This window comes from Notamacropus eugenii, chromosome 5, assembly GCF_028372415.1.
Source record: "Notamacropus eugenii isolate mMacEug1 chromosome 5, mMacEug1.pri_v2, whole genome shotgun sequence".
Lineage (NCBI taxonomy): Eukaryota > Metazoa > Chordata > Mammalia > Diprotodontia > Macropodidae > Notamacropus > Notamacropus eugenii.
This window is the reverse complement of record NC_092876.1, coordinates 199,137,472-199,155,105: the sequence shown is the minus strand read 5'-3', so window position 1 is coordinate 199,155,105 and position 17,634 is coordinate 199,137,472. Positions and strand designations below refer to the sequence as shown.

Genomic DNA, 17,634 nt, shown 5'->3' with positions numbered 1-17,634 from the left:
TGTTACTGTGTATAACATTCTCGTGGTTCTGCTCATTTCACTGAGCATCAGTTCATATAAGTCTTTCCAGGTTTTTCTGAAGTCCACTTGCTCATCATTTCTTATCGCCCAATAGAATTTCATTACATTTATATACCACAGCGTTCAGTCATTCCCCAATTGTCCCTCAATTTCCAGTTCTTGGCACCACAAAAAGAGCTGCTATAAATATTTTTGTACATGTGGGTCCTTTTCCCATTTTTATGATCTCTTTGAGATAAAGCCCTAGTGTTAATATCTTAATAACCTCAGTTGCTTGCAGAAGAATTGAGCCTTGAAAGACATAATCCATATTCAGATGTTCCTTGGGAAACCCAGTCCTGGGGGCAAAATAAGCCATAGAGGTAATATTGAGATGCTTTCAGGATTGAACCTGGTTTTTGTAACCCTGGAACTTTGGTAATGGATTGTAGGTTACTTTTCTATTAATATTATTTCATTCTCACTAAATTCTGTGAGGTAGGACAGGCAAGTATTGTTATCCTTATTTTTCAGATGAGAGAAATAAGGCTCAAACATGTTAAATTACTTGCCCAAGATCACAGAGCTGACAGGCAGAAAACCTAGAATTCAGGTCTTTTGACTCCAAATCCCAGTCCTACAATTGGTTTCTATGTATGCTCAAGTCTTGATAATACTTCAATATTATTATTATGTATAGTAACACTTTGTGCCCTGAGGAACACACTTTCTTGGTATGTTACTATTGACTATGGAACATATTTGTATAAAACAAGTCCATTGTGAACTTTAGCTGTTAGCATTTTATTTCCAAAAGGGTTCTTGTCGAGTTCTCACCTAGAAACTGGTACCAGAATATGGATCCCCAAGGAGAGAATCATCACAAAATTCCAAATGCATGCACTTATTAATTTGGAGATGCATCTAAGCTCATGTGTTTAAAAAAAAAACCAACAGTCTTTATCCTAAAGCTGCCTGTTTCACCACTCTTGAAACCTGAAGCATCTTGGATTCCTGCTGTAGTTTCTCTTTGACTGAGTGAACACCAATGGGTATAGCAAGCAGAACAATGAAAAGAAAGTGTTTACTGTCATAGATAAATAGATGCAGGTCCTCCCAAGTGGGAGATGGGAGACTGAGCCAAAGTGCCATTTGGAGCCCAATTTCAAACCAGATCTGGAAAGACTGTTTTCCTTTAGTCATTTCCCTTAAACACTCAAGCTTATCCATTTTCTATTGTACATGAAGCTTCACACAATAAACTTATATAACACAAGTGCCTAGGGAAAAGAATTGATAAGAATTAGGCTGAGATTTTGTCATGTGTATAAAAATGTACAGTTATCCCTTCCAAATCACAAGGGTTAGGGGCACAGTGCCCCCACTATCTGGAAAATCCATATAAAATTATTTGGTCCTCCCTTCGTACCAGAGAAGTCTGAATTTTTTCCTTTTTCTTTTATGAGGTGTTTATAGTATATTATTATAAAATTTGGGTTGATATTATACAATACTATACATATATTTTATGCATTTCAGAGTTTCTAAACTTTTTCTGTGTCATCTGCTCACCTTTTTGTATCCTCTGTAGCTTCCACACAATTGCTTTAAAAAATTCCCATTTAGACTGGCTGGGAAAATGCCCAGAAAAGGGAAAAGAAATAAGACTATAGAAGGTTACTTTCTTGGTGAACAGGCATTTCCTCCCTTCCTTTCTGATGAGGAAGAACAATGCTTACCATCAGGCAAAGACACAGAAATCAAGGCTTCTGTGTCCCAGCCCACCCAATGGGCTCAGGCCATGGAAGAGCTCAAAAAGAATTTTGAAAATCAAGTTAGAGAGGTGGAGGAAAAGCTGGGAAGAGAAATGAGAGACATGAAGTCAAAGCATGAACAGCAGATCAGCTCCCTGCTAAAGGAGACCCAAAAAAATGTTGAAGAAAATAACACCTTGAAAACTAGCCTAACTCAATTGGCAAAAGAGGTTCAAAAAGCCAATGAGGAGAAGAATGCTTTCAAAAGCAGAATTAGCCAAATGGAAAAGGAGATTCAAAAGCTCACTGAAGAAAATAGTTCTTTCAAAATTAGAATGGCACAGATGGAGGCTAAGGACTTTATGACAAAGCAAAAAATCACAGAACAAAGCCAGAAGAATGGAAAAATGGAAGATAATGTGAAATATCTCATTAGAAAAACAACTGACCTGGAAAATAGATCCAGGAGAGACAATTTAAAAATTATGGGACTACCTGAAAGCCATGATCAAAAGAAGAGCCTAGACATCATCTTTCATGAAATTATCAAGGAAAACTGCCCTGAGATTCTAGAACCAGAGGGCAAAATAAATATTCAAGGAATCCACAGAACACCACCTGAAAGAGATCCAAAAAGAGAAACTCCTAGGAACATTGTGGCCAAATTCCAGAGTTCCCAGGTCAAGGAGAAAATATTGCAAGCAGCTAGAAAGAAACAATTCAAGTATTGTGGAAATACAATCAGGACAACACAAGATCTAGCACCCTCTACATTAAGGGATTGAAGGGCATGGAATAGGATATTCCAGAAGTCAAAGGAACTAGGACTAAAACCAAGAATCACCTACCCAGCAAAACTGAGTATAATACTTCAGGGGAAAAATTGGTCTTTCAATGAAATAGAGGATTTTCAAGCATTCTTGATGAAAAGACCAGAGCTGAAAAGAAAATTTGACTTTCCAACACAAGAATGAAGAGAACCATGAAAAGGTGAACAGCAAAGAGAAGTCATAAGGGACTTACTAAAGTTGAACTGTTTACATTCCTACATGGAAAGACAATATTTGTAACTCTTGAAACATTTCAGTATCTGGGTACTGGGTGGGATTACACACACACACATGCACACACACACACATACACAGAGACAGAGTGCACAGAGTGAATTGAAGAGGATGGGATCATATCTTAAAAAAAAAATGAAATCAAGCAGTGAGAGAGAAAGATATTGGGAGGAGAAAGGGAGAAATTGAATGGGGCAAATTATCTCTCATAAAAGAGGCAAGCAAAAGACTCATTAGTGGAGGGATAAAGAGGGGAGGTGAGAGAAAAGCATGAGGTCTACTCTCATCACATTCCACTAAAGGAAAGAATAAAATGCACACTCATTTTGGTATGAAAACCTATCTTACAATACAGGAAAGTGGAGGATAAGGGGATAAGCAGGGTGGGGGGGATGATAGAAGGGAGGGCATGGGGAGGAGAGTGCAATTTGAGGTCGACACTCATGGGGAGGGATAGGATCAAAAGATAATAGAAGTAATGGGGGACAGGATAGGATGGAGGGAAATAAAAAAAAAATTCCCATTTAATATTTTATGCTGACCCATGATACATTGATATTGAGACAGGCAAAACTGTGATGTAGAAGGGATAACTGTAGTTCTTCTCAACTTTGGGGATTATTATCCCAACCTCTACTCACACTGATGAGTCAGGTGTCCCAGATCAAAACTACATCTCTCCCTCAGGGTCCTAAGGGTATTCTTGAAGGGTCAGTGCTGATTTTCCAAAGCTGTCAGCTTAAACACCCATTCCCATGTGTTCTTTCCAATATAAATTGCCAATGATTAAGTGTTCTAGTATCATTTAAACAATTAACATCAATTATATTTTGCAAAGGGATGCTTCTTGAAAAAAATAAACTTTTCTTCCCCTTTTCCAACACCTGAGGATATACTCTCCTCAATGCCTCTATTGTACCTGGGGAGAGTAGGTTCAGACCTAAAGCAGTTCCTACAAAGCATTTTCTCTACCAAATTCACTTCTGAATTCAGCATCACTGCTAGACAGTTAACATTTCAGCTCCCACTGCATCCTGGACCATCGCCAGCCATCTTGACTTTTTTCTTGGACTTCGATGACTCTGGAAGAGAGAGTAAGACTGACAGCTTTGCCCAGCTCTACCTCACTTCAGTCCAGTTCACTCAAAAGTCAAGATATTATCCTTATGATGGCACTGGTCCCTTCAAGAAGGAAGGATAAATACCAATAACCACCACTGGATATGACTCCCGCTCATCAGGCTGCACTATTGCCTTGCTGGTAACAAATTCTGGCCTGGCCTCCAGCTCCTACCCCTCTGGTGGCTGCTCTTTCTGGCTTTTTGAAGCTCACAGGTATATGTCTCTACATAAAATCAAGAAAGAATAAACTCAAAAAGGCAAAAAGTATATTCACTAGCCACATATCAGCCACAGGTGAGGAAAACCCAAAGTTTTTCCTCATCCAGAGGCTTACAGAATGTGTCTTTCACTGAAATGCGGCCATTCAGAAAAGAGGAAGTCCCTTATACACTTAATGTTTCTAAACACATTCTCAGCTCTAGCTCATCCACCAGTCAAAGGGCAGCTCATTCACACAGCCAGGTGATCAGAAATAGTCTGAATCAGGGAGCAAGGCCCTTCCACCACATGTCATCACACTGCTCCAGAAGCAGGCTCCCTAGCCTTTTCCATTAGGACTGACAACAGGTAAAGCACACTGGATGTGCTTTGAGAATGAGGCTCCAGGGCCCTGTTACAAAAACATTAGCTTGACCCTGAATGTGTTTGTTAACATGACTGCCAATGAACTGAAAAAAAAAAGAGAGAGAAAAATCTGAGGCGTTTGCCCTCTGCCCCAGGTCCAGATCTCTCATCGATCCTGGATGAATTGCTGAAATTGAATTCTTGAAACTGAAGAGTTGACATGGCTCAGAACCTGGACCCTGCTGTGGTGACCCCATCTAGGTAATGACAGCCCCACAGGCCATACTTGAAATGGCCAGCCTTTTCTCTTCACATTTTAACTGTCTCCAGTCATGTCCATGAGCATTCTAAAGTAGAAGCAAAAGAGGACTGGATAACTTAAAATGGGCTTGGAATTTTTTCTTCCTCAATCAAAAGATTAATAAATCTTTAATTAAATAAAATTAAATAAATTAAATTAAATAAATCTTTAATTAAATTAAATAAATTGCAAAAAATAAAAAAAAGGCTTGACCTCTTCCAAAACCAGCCGATTCCCTGAAGGTGGGTAAAAGGAGCATACATTTTGGCCAATCTGGCAAATCATAATTTGCAGGGGGTGGGTGGCAGGGAGAAGAAAGACAAATTTAAAAATTCCATTTATATTTGATCTGGGCATCTCCTTTTCTGAAGTAGTGCTATTTATAATTAAACTAAAAAGAGACACATGATTTTAACATGCTGCCTCTGATCATACACAACATATAACACCTTTGAGGGATCATAAGATCATAGATTTAAGGCCATAAGGGACTTAGAAAGTCATGAATCCTTAGGAGATAAGAATCATATATTTAGAGCCCCAAGGGACCTAAGAAACCATTTCCTGGAGTCAGGAAGACTTCAGTTCAAATTTGCCCTTAATAGAAGCTGTGTGACCCTGCATAAGTCACTTTACCCTGTTTGCCTCAGTTTCCTCAACTGTAAAATGAGCTGGAGAAGGAAATGGCAAACTGCTCCAATATTTCTGACAAGAAAACCCCAAATGGGGTCATGGAAAGTTGGATATGACTGAAATGACTGAACGACAAATCACCTCATGTTACAGATGAGAGAAAACAGGTTCTGAGGAATTAAATTACTTGTTCAAGGACACACAGATAGCAAATGAGGTTTCTTGGGGAGTCAGTCCAGGTTAAGTGACTTGCCCAGGGTCACACATCTAGTAAGTGCCAAATGTCTGAGGTCAAATTTGAACTCAGGTCCCCCTGGCTCCAAGGCTATCCACTTTACCAACTAACTGCCCCCAGAGGTGAATTTTGTACTCAGGGCCTCTGACTCCAAATCAGATCCCCTGTCTCCCTTTCCTCTGTGCCAGGAGAAAAATGGAGCCAAAGACTTAACAATGTTGAACACTCACTCAAACCCATGGAATATCGAGGCTTATAGTGGGGGTGGGTCCAGTTTCTGAACAGCAATATTTCCAGTGTGCATTTGATTTGTTTCTCTAAAGTGAAAAGACACCTGGGCCCTCACCTCGGCTCTGCCTTGAGTTCTGAGTGACCTTAAACAAGCCACTTCACTTACCTTTGGGCTCAGTTTCTTCCTTTGTAAAATGAGGCAGCTGAAGTAGGTAATTTCTCCCGAACTTGACAGTCTAGGATTCTTGGTGGTTGATGCTAGAAATTTCAGTCCCAAGTTCTAACTGGTGAGCAGAAAGGAGAAAAGTTAACGTGTTCTTTTCCTGGATCTAATGTTGCTAATATGTCTGGATTTAGTGAAACAATATTCTGTCTCTTTTAAATGCAGTTTGAATTCAGCAGAGCACCACATTCCATTGAGAAAAGTCAGTTTTGATGTTCATAGCACAGAGTTGCTTTCTTTTCATGTGACCATTATAGAAATTAGGAATGAAATAAACAAATGCTAATTTCAGTTGAAAAAAAAATCTATTTTCTAGTTACATTCCCCCTGCATTCTGACAATGTCAAATAATACAGCCTCAAAAGAATTTGATCAAATGCTACTGGTTAAATTACAAAAGGCAAACAGACTGAATTCCGGTTAGTAACATTCTTTCATTCTAACTAGGTTTCATGACATTAATGTTATTTTGTGATAATGTCGTAGGTGGAAACCCGAGGGGAAGAAATGTTGTGGTTCTTTCACAATTCATTAGTTGGTAGACATTTCTGTTATGTTTCCAGATTGAATGAGTCATATGCTAAATGAATATGCCAGCCTAAAGGCATGCCTGCCCTCAGAAGTATAGCCCAGAGTGAATAGTGAAAGCTGATTCCATTACATACAAAAACACAGCAGACACTGAATACCCCCTCTTTATTTACTTAATATTCATATTGAAAATGTGATAGTAACCTGTCACATCATCGGTAAATTGTGTCACATTTTAATCAGGTGTTTTGATGGGCTCTCTCATGATACCTTAGGCCAACTGCTTTAGTCTCCTCTTCTTTACCCCATTTATTGGTTTCACAGGGGAATGGGGGGCAGTGAAGGTGACTTCCTGAAAGCAAAGCAAGTGTTTTAGAATAAATAAGCTAGGGGGTGCACTGGATAGAACACTGGGCTACGAATCAAGAAGAATCATCTTCAGAAGTTCAAATCCAGCCTCAGACACTTACTAGCAGTGTGACCCTGGGCAAGTCACTTAACCCTGTTTACCTCAGTTTCCTCATCTGTAAAATGAGCTGGGTGAAGGAAATGGCAAACCTCTTCTGTGTCTCTGCCAAGGTCAGGAGAGTTGGATACAACTGAAAAACAACTCAACAAAATAATTGTACTCAGCATTAAGTAATATTTTCTTTTTGTCAACCAGGGTGATCACACATTACTCCCTTTCACAAACTCTACAATCCCCCAAAACAGACCTCCTTGTTTTTCACACATAGTGTATGCCACCTCCTGTCCTTATTCCTTCTTTGCATTTAATCCTGGATGCTTGGAAAGTACCCCATCCTGAAGTGTTCACCACAGAATTCCCAGCTTCCTCTAAAGCCCATCCAAGCCCCCCATGCAAAGCCTTTTCCGATTCCCTTTCTTGTTCCTGCTTATTCATATCACCCCCAAATGGTCTTGCATTAACTATATAAGGTACTTTCTCCAACAGAGGGGAAGGACTTTTTCATTTTGTTTTGTATCCTCAGCACCAACCACAGTACCTGGACACAGTAAAGGCTGTTGATTGTTTGATCCATTCACAAACTTGAAATTGTGGCCATTTGTGAACTTTAGAAAATCCAATATTGCTTTGATCAGTGGCATTTCAAGATAACTTTAATAATAACTTCAAAGAGTTTACAGCTAGGTTCTCATGCACTGAAAATGGGGAGTAAACAGAGAAGCTGAGCCTTAGAGCTTAGAAGAATTGAGAAATCTTAGGATCCACCCTCATCTTAAAGATGAGGAAATTGAGGCTTCTAAAGTTAAATGACTTACCCAAGATCACATAGGTAGCTCTGGACTTCTTTCTTCATTACTGTCCAACAGCCTCTCACCCTGGACATTCACTCTACCCCTGAGGCCTCTTCCTCTGATTCCTCTCAGAATTTCCATCTTAAAGAAAGTACCTAGGCCATTCGTGTTCATTCCTTCTGTCCTCCTGGAGGGCCTCTGCTCCTAACTCCAGGTGTCTTTTTTCCACTCAGATATTTATCTTCTCTCTCTCCTCCCTTTCCCCATCCACTCTTCATTAGAATGAATGCCTCTTTAGGGCAGGGACTGTCTTTTCACTTAGGTTTGTATTCCTAGCACTTAATACAGAGCATATGGAACATAGTAAGTACTTAGGGATCTAAACCAGGTCCTCTAATTCCATATCTGGCACTCTTTCCACCTACACTCATCCCCTTTTGTGTAGGATGATACACTAGGTAACCTTGCTACTGCTGCCTTTACCTGGGCTATTCTGTGCCTTGTCATCTAGGAAGGGAATCACTCTCTTAGGAGTCTCAGGACAATGATTCTAGAGTCAGAAGGGACTTCAGACATCATCTAGTCAAGCCCTGGCATGTATAGAGGAAGAAACTGAAGGAAATCAGCCTTCTAATACCATCATATCTCAATTATTTTCCTCTTTCAGGGGTCATGAAAAATGCTTGAAACACCCTCATTACTCTCTTCTACTGACCTTCATCCTCGTCATTGTCCGAACTTCTTAGAAGACTTTAGTCATACATAACTCTCCTCCCAGCTTTGCTTTCTGCCATCAGCCTTACGATGAAAGAGCAGTAGAAGCGTAGGTTTCAGATTCATTGACGTAGAGGTGATGGCGGAATCCACAGGAGCAGATGAGATCACCAAGAGAGAGTGTAGCCTAGGGCTTCTAGAACTTTCTTGTGCCATGGCCCCTGTGGTAACCTGGTGACATTATGGAGCCCTTCCCTGGATGTTTTTAAATCCATAAAACAAAATATGTGGGATTACAAAGGAGACTAATTACATTGAATTGAAGATGTTATTTTTTTCACATTCAGGTTCACAGACCACTGAAATTAATGACCAGTGGAATCCAGGTTAAGAATCCCTAACCTATAGAGTATCAGGCCTAGAGTCAGGAAGACTCATGTTCATGAGTTCAAATCTAGTCTCAGACACTTTCTAGTGGTGTGACCCTGGGCAAGTCACTTAACCTTGTTTGCCTCAGTTTTCTCATCTGTAAAATCAGCTAGAGAAGGAAATGAAAAACCACTCCAGCCTCTTTGCCAAGAAAACCTCAAATGGGGCCGTGAAGGTTGGACGCGCCTGAAAAACGACTCAGAAACAATCTCCAACGAAAGTGTATGCACAACATACTTTTAAATTTAATATACATTATTAACTTGTTCTCCATCAGTTTCTTTAGTCTAAGCTATCAATGAAACAATAAATCAAGCCCTGAATTGTGACATTTGCCAGTTTCCTAGGAGTAGATGTTCATATTGAATATTTAACAATATTCTCACCAGTCAATCAACCTACTATGTGCCTAGCGCTATGCTTCATGTTGGGAATATGCATAAATGCAAAAAGAAAGGTAGTCTCTGCCCTCAAGAAGCTCACATTCTTTTTTTTCTCATCTTTTTAAAAAATTTTTTTAATTACATCATTTTATTTGTCATCAGTGTTCGACAGTTACTTCCATATATCTTAGATTTCCCTCCCTGCCATGCCCTCCCTGAGACAGCGTACAATCTTATATATAGGTTCTACACATACATTTCTATTAAATACATGTTGCATAGAAGAATTAAAATGAATGGGAGAAACCATAAGACAAAACAAAATGTAATACAAAAGAAAATGGTCTGCTTGTATCTGCAATCCAATTACACAGTTCTTTCTCTGGATGTGGAAGGCGTTTTACCTTAAAAAACCATTGGGAATTTTTTAAGTCCATGCATTGCAATGAAATACTAAGTCTACCAGAAAAGTTCCTTGCACACTGTAGTTGTTGCTGTGCACAAAGTTCTCCTGATTCTGCTCCTTTCACTCAGCATCAGATCATATAAGTCCTTCCAGGCCTCTCTGAAGTCTTCCTGTTCATCATTTCTTATAGCACAATAGTACTCCATTACATTCATATACCACAATTTATTCAGCCATTCCCCAATTGATGGGCATCCCCTTGATTTCCAATTTTTGGCCACCACAAAGAGAGCTGCTATAAATAGTTTTGTACATGTGGGATCCTTTCCCATTTTTATGATCTCTTGAGGATACAGTCCTAGAAGTGATATTGCTAGGTCAAAGGGTATGCACATTTTTGTAGCCCTCTGGGCATAGTTCCAAATTGCTCTCTAGATGCTTACATTCTTTTTTTAAAAAAATTCTTTTAAATTTATTTTATTTTTAATTTATGGACTAAAACAAGCATTTTCATAACAGTATAATGAAAAAGATGATTGCATATGAAACTGCAGATCTATTATGTATTACTTGCTATACTTTTAAAATATATAATAAAGTTATCATGCAAAGAAAAAAAAAAGAATCCCTAACCTAACTTAAAAGCTCTGGTATTTGATGTATTATCTCCTGTTCTGTTGGTAGAGAATGTACTAGATGAGGGCACAAGAAATACCATCTCCTGAATGGGTAGCTCTATCGAGATGAAAAAACTGAGGCTCAGCTTTACAATAGCTTCTCTTTTGAGTCCTTTTGGAGAGAATTGGGAGCCCAGAAAGGTTTTGTATATGGTCCAGGAGAGAACTGGGAGAATGTTAATAGCCTAGGAGGTAAGTGTCTTATAATTAGAGCAGCCACTTGGTGTAGTGGATAGAATGCTGGGTCTGGAATCTGGAAGATCCAAGTTCAAATCCAGCCTCAGACGCTTATTATGTGTGTGACCCTAGACAAATCGCTTATCTACTATCTGTAAAATGAAAATAATAATGGCACCTATGTCCCAGGGTTGTTGTGAGGATCCAATGAGGCACACTTTGGAATGTGCTTGGCACAGTACCCGGCATGTTGCAGGTGCTGAATAAATGCTTATTCTCTTCCCTATTAGAATAGTAAGAAGGCTTAGGAGAATAGGGATCTTGAATTCAGAAGAATACCAGTCAAACTGGGGCTGTTTTCATTCACGCATTCTTATCCTGCTCTTTCCTGTGTCTGTGCCTTGGCTCATATTACACCATTTTCCCAACCATTTTCTGGCATAGACTAACCTTCCATGTCCCACCTTTTGAAGTTCTCTTCCTTCAAGGCCCAATGGATGTCTATTTTTTGAAGTCTTCCCTGATCCTCTCAGATAATCTCTTTCCATTCCCATCCCCCACCAGCATAGTTCCCTTCCTTCCTTCAAATTTTATTAATGAGCACAGGATACCCTCTTTCCCTAAAATGTAATATAGCATTTAAAAATTTAGCTTCAAATGTTTAATTTTAATTAATTTTAATTTAATTAATATTTTATTATTATATATTATGTTACATTATATAAATATTATATTATTTAAATTAATATGTTTAAATTAATTTAAAATTAAATTTTTTTTTAATTCACAAGGGTTTGAATCCTGGCCCTACCACTTACTAGAATGTGACTTTGGATCCTCAACTCTAAAATAAAAGGATTGGACTAGATGACCTCTAAGGTCATCCTCAACTCTAAACCTATCATCCTGCTTGTGATTCCATACAAAAATAAACACCAGCTTAGAGAACTATGGTATGTAATCATCTAGGAAGAAACTGTAAGCGTGGAAACCTGCTCCCAAAGGAACATCAAGAAATAATGGAGCCCCCAAAGAAACACTCTACCCTGCTGAAGCTTTGGGCTAGAGAACAAGGCAGGGAGATGGTTTCTAACTAAGCTATGAAAGCAAGACACTGGAAAATGCTTGCCTGAAAAGGCACCTAGGAGACACCAACTGCAAAAGAGTTTTAGCGGGGAAGGGGAGGCCATTTCAGATGTTACTAGGTATGGTGGGACACCACCACTTGGCAGTTTGAAAGTTGACATTATTAGTTTAACAGAAGCTAGCACAGTCTAAATTACACACTGTCCAGGAATGGCCCCAGTGCTCTAACCCTGAACTTGGTTCATCTCTCTTTCTCATTAGTGAAGTGTACTCTCTACCTAAGGGAACAATCCTTTCTGTTCATATAAAGTTGAAAAAGAAATAAGACTCTCAATGGAATAGGAGCCAAGCCTATTTGTGAGCTAGCTATTCATGAGTTATTGGAGTTATTTCCATCTCATCCTAGACAGAAAACTAGAATGTGTCAGGGAAAGGAAAGTCTGTCCCATCTGCACATTCCCAATGGGCCCTAGAACAGCCAGGCCCTGCTCATACCTGCACACTTCCTCAAAATGGCAGCTTGGTGCTTGCACTGCCATCTGGTGGTATGTTCAGATACAGCACCTTCATTGAGCCAAAGTAAAGCCGTTTGTTCCTCGGAACCCCCAGGGGCAGAGTGATGTTGAAACAAAGCCTACAGGAGGGAAACAAAACATATCATTTGTGACAATGCTTTATCAAAAGGAGATGACACAGGAAAGGAAACCCAGGAGTTTCGTGGGCCTTTATAGGAAAACCAAGCCCTATGCAAAAAGCCTAATGCAGAGAGACTGAAAAGAATCCCTGGATTTCTGTGTTCTCAGAGCAGCACACATGGTAGATTTATTTCAGCTGAATAGTAAGCATGCTGACCAAGGGAAAACTTAAGGTTGCTGTTTCAGAACAGGAAACACTTCTGATATGTGCCCATTTTTTAGAGGCAGAGTGGTATGGTTGATAGAATGCTGGACTTGGAATCAGATAGAGCTATTTCAAACACTGATTAGCTATGTGACCTTTGGCAAGTTCCCTAACCTTCGTGCCTCCATTTCCTTATCTGTAATATGAGGGAATTGGACTCCATGGCCTTGGAGGTGGCTTTCATCTCTAAATTCATGATCCTTTGAGATATTGAAGAAGTAAAGAATGAGGGGAGAACAGATACCTATGGTTCAACTGAAAAGTCAGAGGAATGAAGAAACAAAAGCTTTTCCCATCTCTAGGCCCTTAGGAGACCCTCTTCTCCTTTCCTTTGTAAACATAAACAAAGTGAGTACTCTGATCATTTGCACAAGTTTGCCTATAAATAAGTTCTTGAACCCAATAAATTTTAATTATAACATGATTTGTGTCAGAGAGATTTTCAAAGGCATGGTGAAACTCTGCACCTTGGGGATTTTTCTCCAAGTTACCTTGCTTAGAATTTAATTAATAAATTTGTTTCTGACACATTTGATAAAGAAATAATGATAAAGTTTCTCATTCAGCTTAGACCAAGGACTTCAGACAAAATCACTGTCCTAATATTATTTCTTCATATTTTACTAAAAACAGCACAGGGCAGGGAAGGAAAACTTCTTATGCTTCCATGGCTCCCATCCTAGCTTTACCCCCACCTCAGATTCACAGTTGGCTTGGGGTATGACAAGGATTGATGGGGTGCTCCAAGATGTCCAAAGTTTCCCACCAAATTGTTTTTCCCTCTGAGTATGAATTCATACTCAAGGTAGCCCATTTTCCATCTTCTTCAGTTCATTGGACTAGGAATAGAAGACAAAGTGAGTCTCCTCCAATTCTCTTTCTCTCTGTCTCTCTGACTCAGTCTCTCCCTCTCTCTCTCTCTGTCTCCCTTTGATTTTCTGTCTTTGTTACTATCTGTCTGTTTCTACCTCTCTCTCTTTCTCTCCCCATACTTCATCTCATACCATAGATAGTCATCTAACTACCTCAGTTTCTTATACTACAGCCAAAAATACCCCATATGGATTTCTCAAACCAGTATCATAACTATTCCAATTTAGGCTTGAACTTGAGGGATGGAAGGGGCAAGGACAGAGACCACCTGCCCTAGGGAAAGACCCTGGCCAAAATCTCAGTTTTGTTTAGCAGTGTCCTCCTCACTCCAGGGCCAGCCCTCTATTCACTGAGCCACTCTGTCCACTAGCTTTCCTCTTAAATATTCCCAAAGGACTCTTTTTGACCCTCCTGTAAATGCTTAGTGACTCTAAACTTGGGAACCAGTGCTCTCACCAGTGAAAAACCAATGGACAGAAACAATGAGGCACAATTTAACACAGCATAGATGAGAACTGATGGGGAAAATAAATAAATAAATAAATAGACCTGCCTAGAATGTAGTGATCATCCTGTGTTTGGAGCAAAGACTTTATGTTGCCCATGAATCTCAAAAGCAGAGCTGAAGGAGTGTCAGGTGCTATAAGCAACAGCTGCACTGAGAGATCAGAGGCCACTTTTTTGCACACATTAAGTGTAAAGAGAACTCTTGGTAACACACCAGTGCTTGGAACAACGTGTGCCTGTGTGTACACATACATGATGATTGCACTCTCTTTTTTTTCTTTCCTTCCTTCTTTCCCTCAAATATGAACAATGGTAATCTACCCTGGGAGTAGACCCTGGACTCAATTTAGGTTCCAGCATATACTCGCATGCCTCCCTGCATACCTATGAAATAAAAGGCCCAATGATTAAAAGCTGAATTTCCTAGGGAGGTTTGCAGACTTCACTTGAAGGGGGGGGTCTTTGCTTTGGCCTCATCGGTGTTTTGCAACATGTAGATTTTCTTTAACCAACATGAGAAGGACTCTAGCATTTAACCTCCATAGAGATTATACCATAAAATATTGATTTTTGCACATAAAAGAGATAGTTTATGAATAGAAAATGTGAGCATAAGCGAAATTCTCTGCTTCTCTAAGTTCATAAATGCAAAAATGCTGTGACTACAGTTTGCAAATAGAGGGTGGCATTTATTATATCTACTGCAGCAGAATTGGAAACTCCAAATTACAATTTAAAATGGTTCTCTTGATAGTGCTACAATAATACTAGTTAGCATTTATGTAGTACCTACTGTGTGTCAGGCACTGTGCTAAGGACTTAGCACATATTACCACATTTGATCCTCAGAGGTAGGCGCTGTTATTATCCCCATTTTACTGTTGAGGAAACTGAGGCAGACTGAGGTTAAATGACTTGCCCAGAATTTGAGTGCTAATAAGTGGCTCAGGCTAGATTTGAACTCATGTCTTCATTACCCCCAGCCTGGCACTTTATGCACTGTGACACCTCGTCGCTTCTATGGAATGGCCAAAGAAATATAAAGGACCAATGACTCTTCTTCCCTGAGACAATGGCTGTGAAGTCACATTAAAGAGCTTCCAGTTAGTGGTGGCTGGGCCCTCTGTACCTCACAGGTTACACCTGGGTCTTTCTCCCAGGGAACCCCCTCTTTCTTACTAAATTGCATATTAGCATACTGTGTCAGCTGCAGTCGCTTCCCAGACCCCAACCACAACGTACGTTGCCAAGTCTGTGTTGTGGTAGGCCTTTCAAGCATTTTTTCTCCCCAACTTGCTTATAACCAATCAGTCATTCTTCTCTGCCTCACCACATAACAGCTGTTCAGGTTAACCCGTTGTTAAAGCCCTGGGGGAAAATGGGGAGAAGAGTGATTTAGGATGCCTAGGTCCTAAGCCCAGTTCTGGTACTGTGTGATCTGGATGGAGCAAGTCACTTAACCAGGGCTTCTGTTTTCTTCTCTGTACATGAAGAACATCAACTGGTTCTATCTACCTCACAGGGCTACAGTGAGGATAAAACTAGATGAGCTATATTAAAGTACTTTTTAAAATACATATTATAGTCCAGAAGACCTCAGTAACATGAACCAAAGAGGCCCATGAGATTTACTTTCAACACACCACTTGTGTCATGAATTTTTTATGTCTTGACATACTGTACTCCAAAGTTGTTTCTTTCTGTGTTTGAACTACTCAAATGCCTTTCCCCTCAGTCCTCATCCGTTCCTTTCATTATACATTGAATCCTAGTTAGTGACTGATTGCTCTGGTGTGATTGGTCAAGCTTTAATGTTTACCCAGGATTGATAGCAGTAGACCTATAGTCAAGAAGACTCATCTCCCTGAGTTCAAATCCAGCCTCAGACTCTTACTAGCTGTGTGACCCCGGACAAGTCACTTAATCCTATTTGCTTCAGTTTTCTCATCTCTAAAATGAGCTAGAGAAGAGAAAGGCAAACCTCTGTCATATCTTTGCCAAGAAAACCCCAAATGGGGTCATGAAGAGTCAGATATGACTGAACAACAAACAACGAAACTTACTGACCCTAGGCCTAGCACTCTATCCACTGCCCCACCTAGCTGCCTCTGTATGTTGCTCAGTGCCTCATGCTGCAGGTGTTTCTGTCTTTGTAAAATATATGTTTCCTTGGTTTAGTAACCTTCTTAACCTGCTAGTATTAAGTAGGGCAGGATCTTCCTTAGCTCAAACTCTAACCCCTAAGGGGGACCAGTTGAACCAAATGTTATGCAAACGCTGTCATTTTAAAAGATCCATAACTTCCATTGATGAGGATATTCCCTTGTTGGAAGGCTCCAACTGAAACCTTGCCATACCTCAACACATCTATTAACAGATTTGTGAATTGCTGTGGACAAAATAAAAAACTTCATAACCTGGTGGCCCAGTTTCTTAGGTCACACTTAGCAGGCTAGTCTTTAGATAAACAGACATATATTCCATCCTTGAGCCCAGACTTGGAGCCTCTTCCAGCTTGGTAGGGCCCATCAGAGTTTGTACTCTGTAAGCAATAGTCTTTAGGATCCCAGAGTCATCTCTATCCCACTATGAGGTGGAGAGTTAATCTGAAATTACTATGGAAGGTGAAGTATTCCACCCACAATAACCCCAGTTGAACTGAGGTGTGACAAGTACCAGTTACTAGTCTGAACTCAATACTGCATTCTTGATGATGAACTTCTTATGCCATTTGATATTAAAAACAGCTTATAAATGATTGTTGACACCAGTCCACAAATTGAATATGACATTCTAGCCAGTATAAGTTTCTGTTCCATCATGGAAAATATCATGGAATTAATCCCCACCACTGGTTGCACTAACAGCCTTACATTTCTCCTGTGACTCTTACTTTACAGAACAAGAATGCTTATAACTGATTCTGACATTGTACTTTCCCCACTGTTGCTCATTGAAGGTAAGGGGGTCAGAAGAGAAAAATAGATTTGGAAAATTAACAGCAAGCTGAGAGAGTGATGTCTGAGAACAGGGTATGAATTTCTGAACTACAGCTTAAAATACAGGAATGACAGAGATACACTTGAAAAATATGGTAAGATAGTTTTTATCAAATCCAATAAATTTATCAAATCCAAAGAATTAGGGCAGCGAGGAAACTGCAGAGAGATAGGCAGATAAATAGATAGATAGGCAGGCAGAGGAAGATAAAGATGGATGGATGGATAGATGGATAGATGGATATGGATGGATGGATGGATGGATGGATGGATGGATGGATGGATGGATGGATGGACGGATGGATGGATAGATACACACAAAGATACATAGATATATACAAAGATACATAGATAATAACTAGGCAGGCAAGCAGATGGGTAGGCAGAGGGAGACAGATAAGATAGATGGATGGATGGGTGGATGGATAGATAGGCAGATATTATTGTTGTTGTCGTGTTCGTCCTTTGTTGCCAAAGAAGACCATGCCATCAGACAAATGATGAGATGACTTGCATTTGACTTTGTTTTGAGTGAGGGAGAGCTGTGCAGGTCACTAGCCTCACT

The 17,634-nt window shown here is 39.8% G+C and overlaps 1 long non-coding RNA gene across 1 annotated transcript; it reads right to left on the bottom strand.

The window, feature by feature from the left end:
- Positions 1-3,512: 3,512 nt before the first annotated feature.
- On the bottom strand, positions 3,513-8,884 carry LOC140505655 (uncharacterized). The gene is made up of 3 exons (XR_011967596.1): positions 6,929-8,884; positions 6,071-6,188; positions 3,513-3,900 (listed from the first exon to the last, which is right to left on the bottom strand). It is a non-coding gene; the product is annotated as an uncharacterized lncRNA (long non-coding RNA).
- Positions 8,885-17,634: the final 8,750 nt, after the last annotated feature.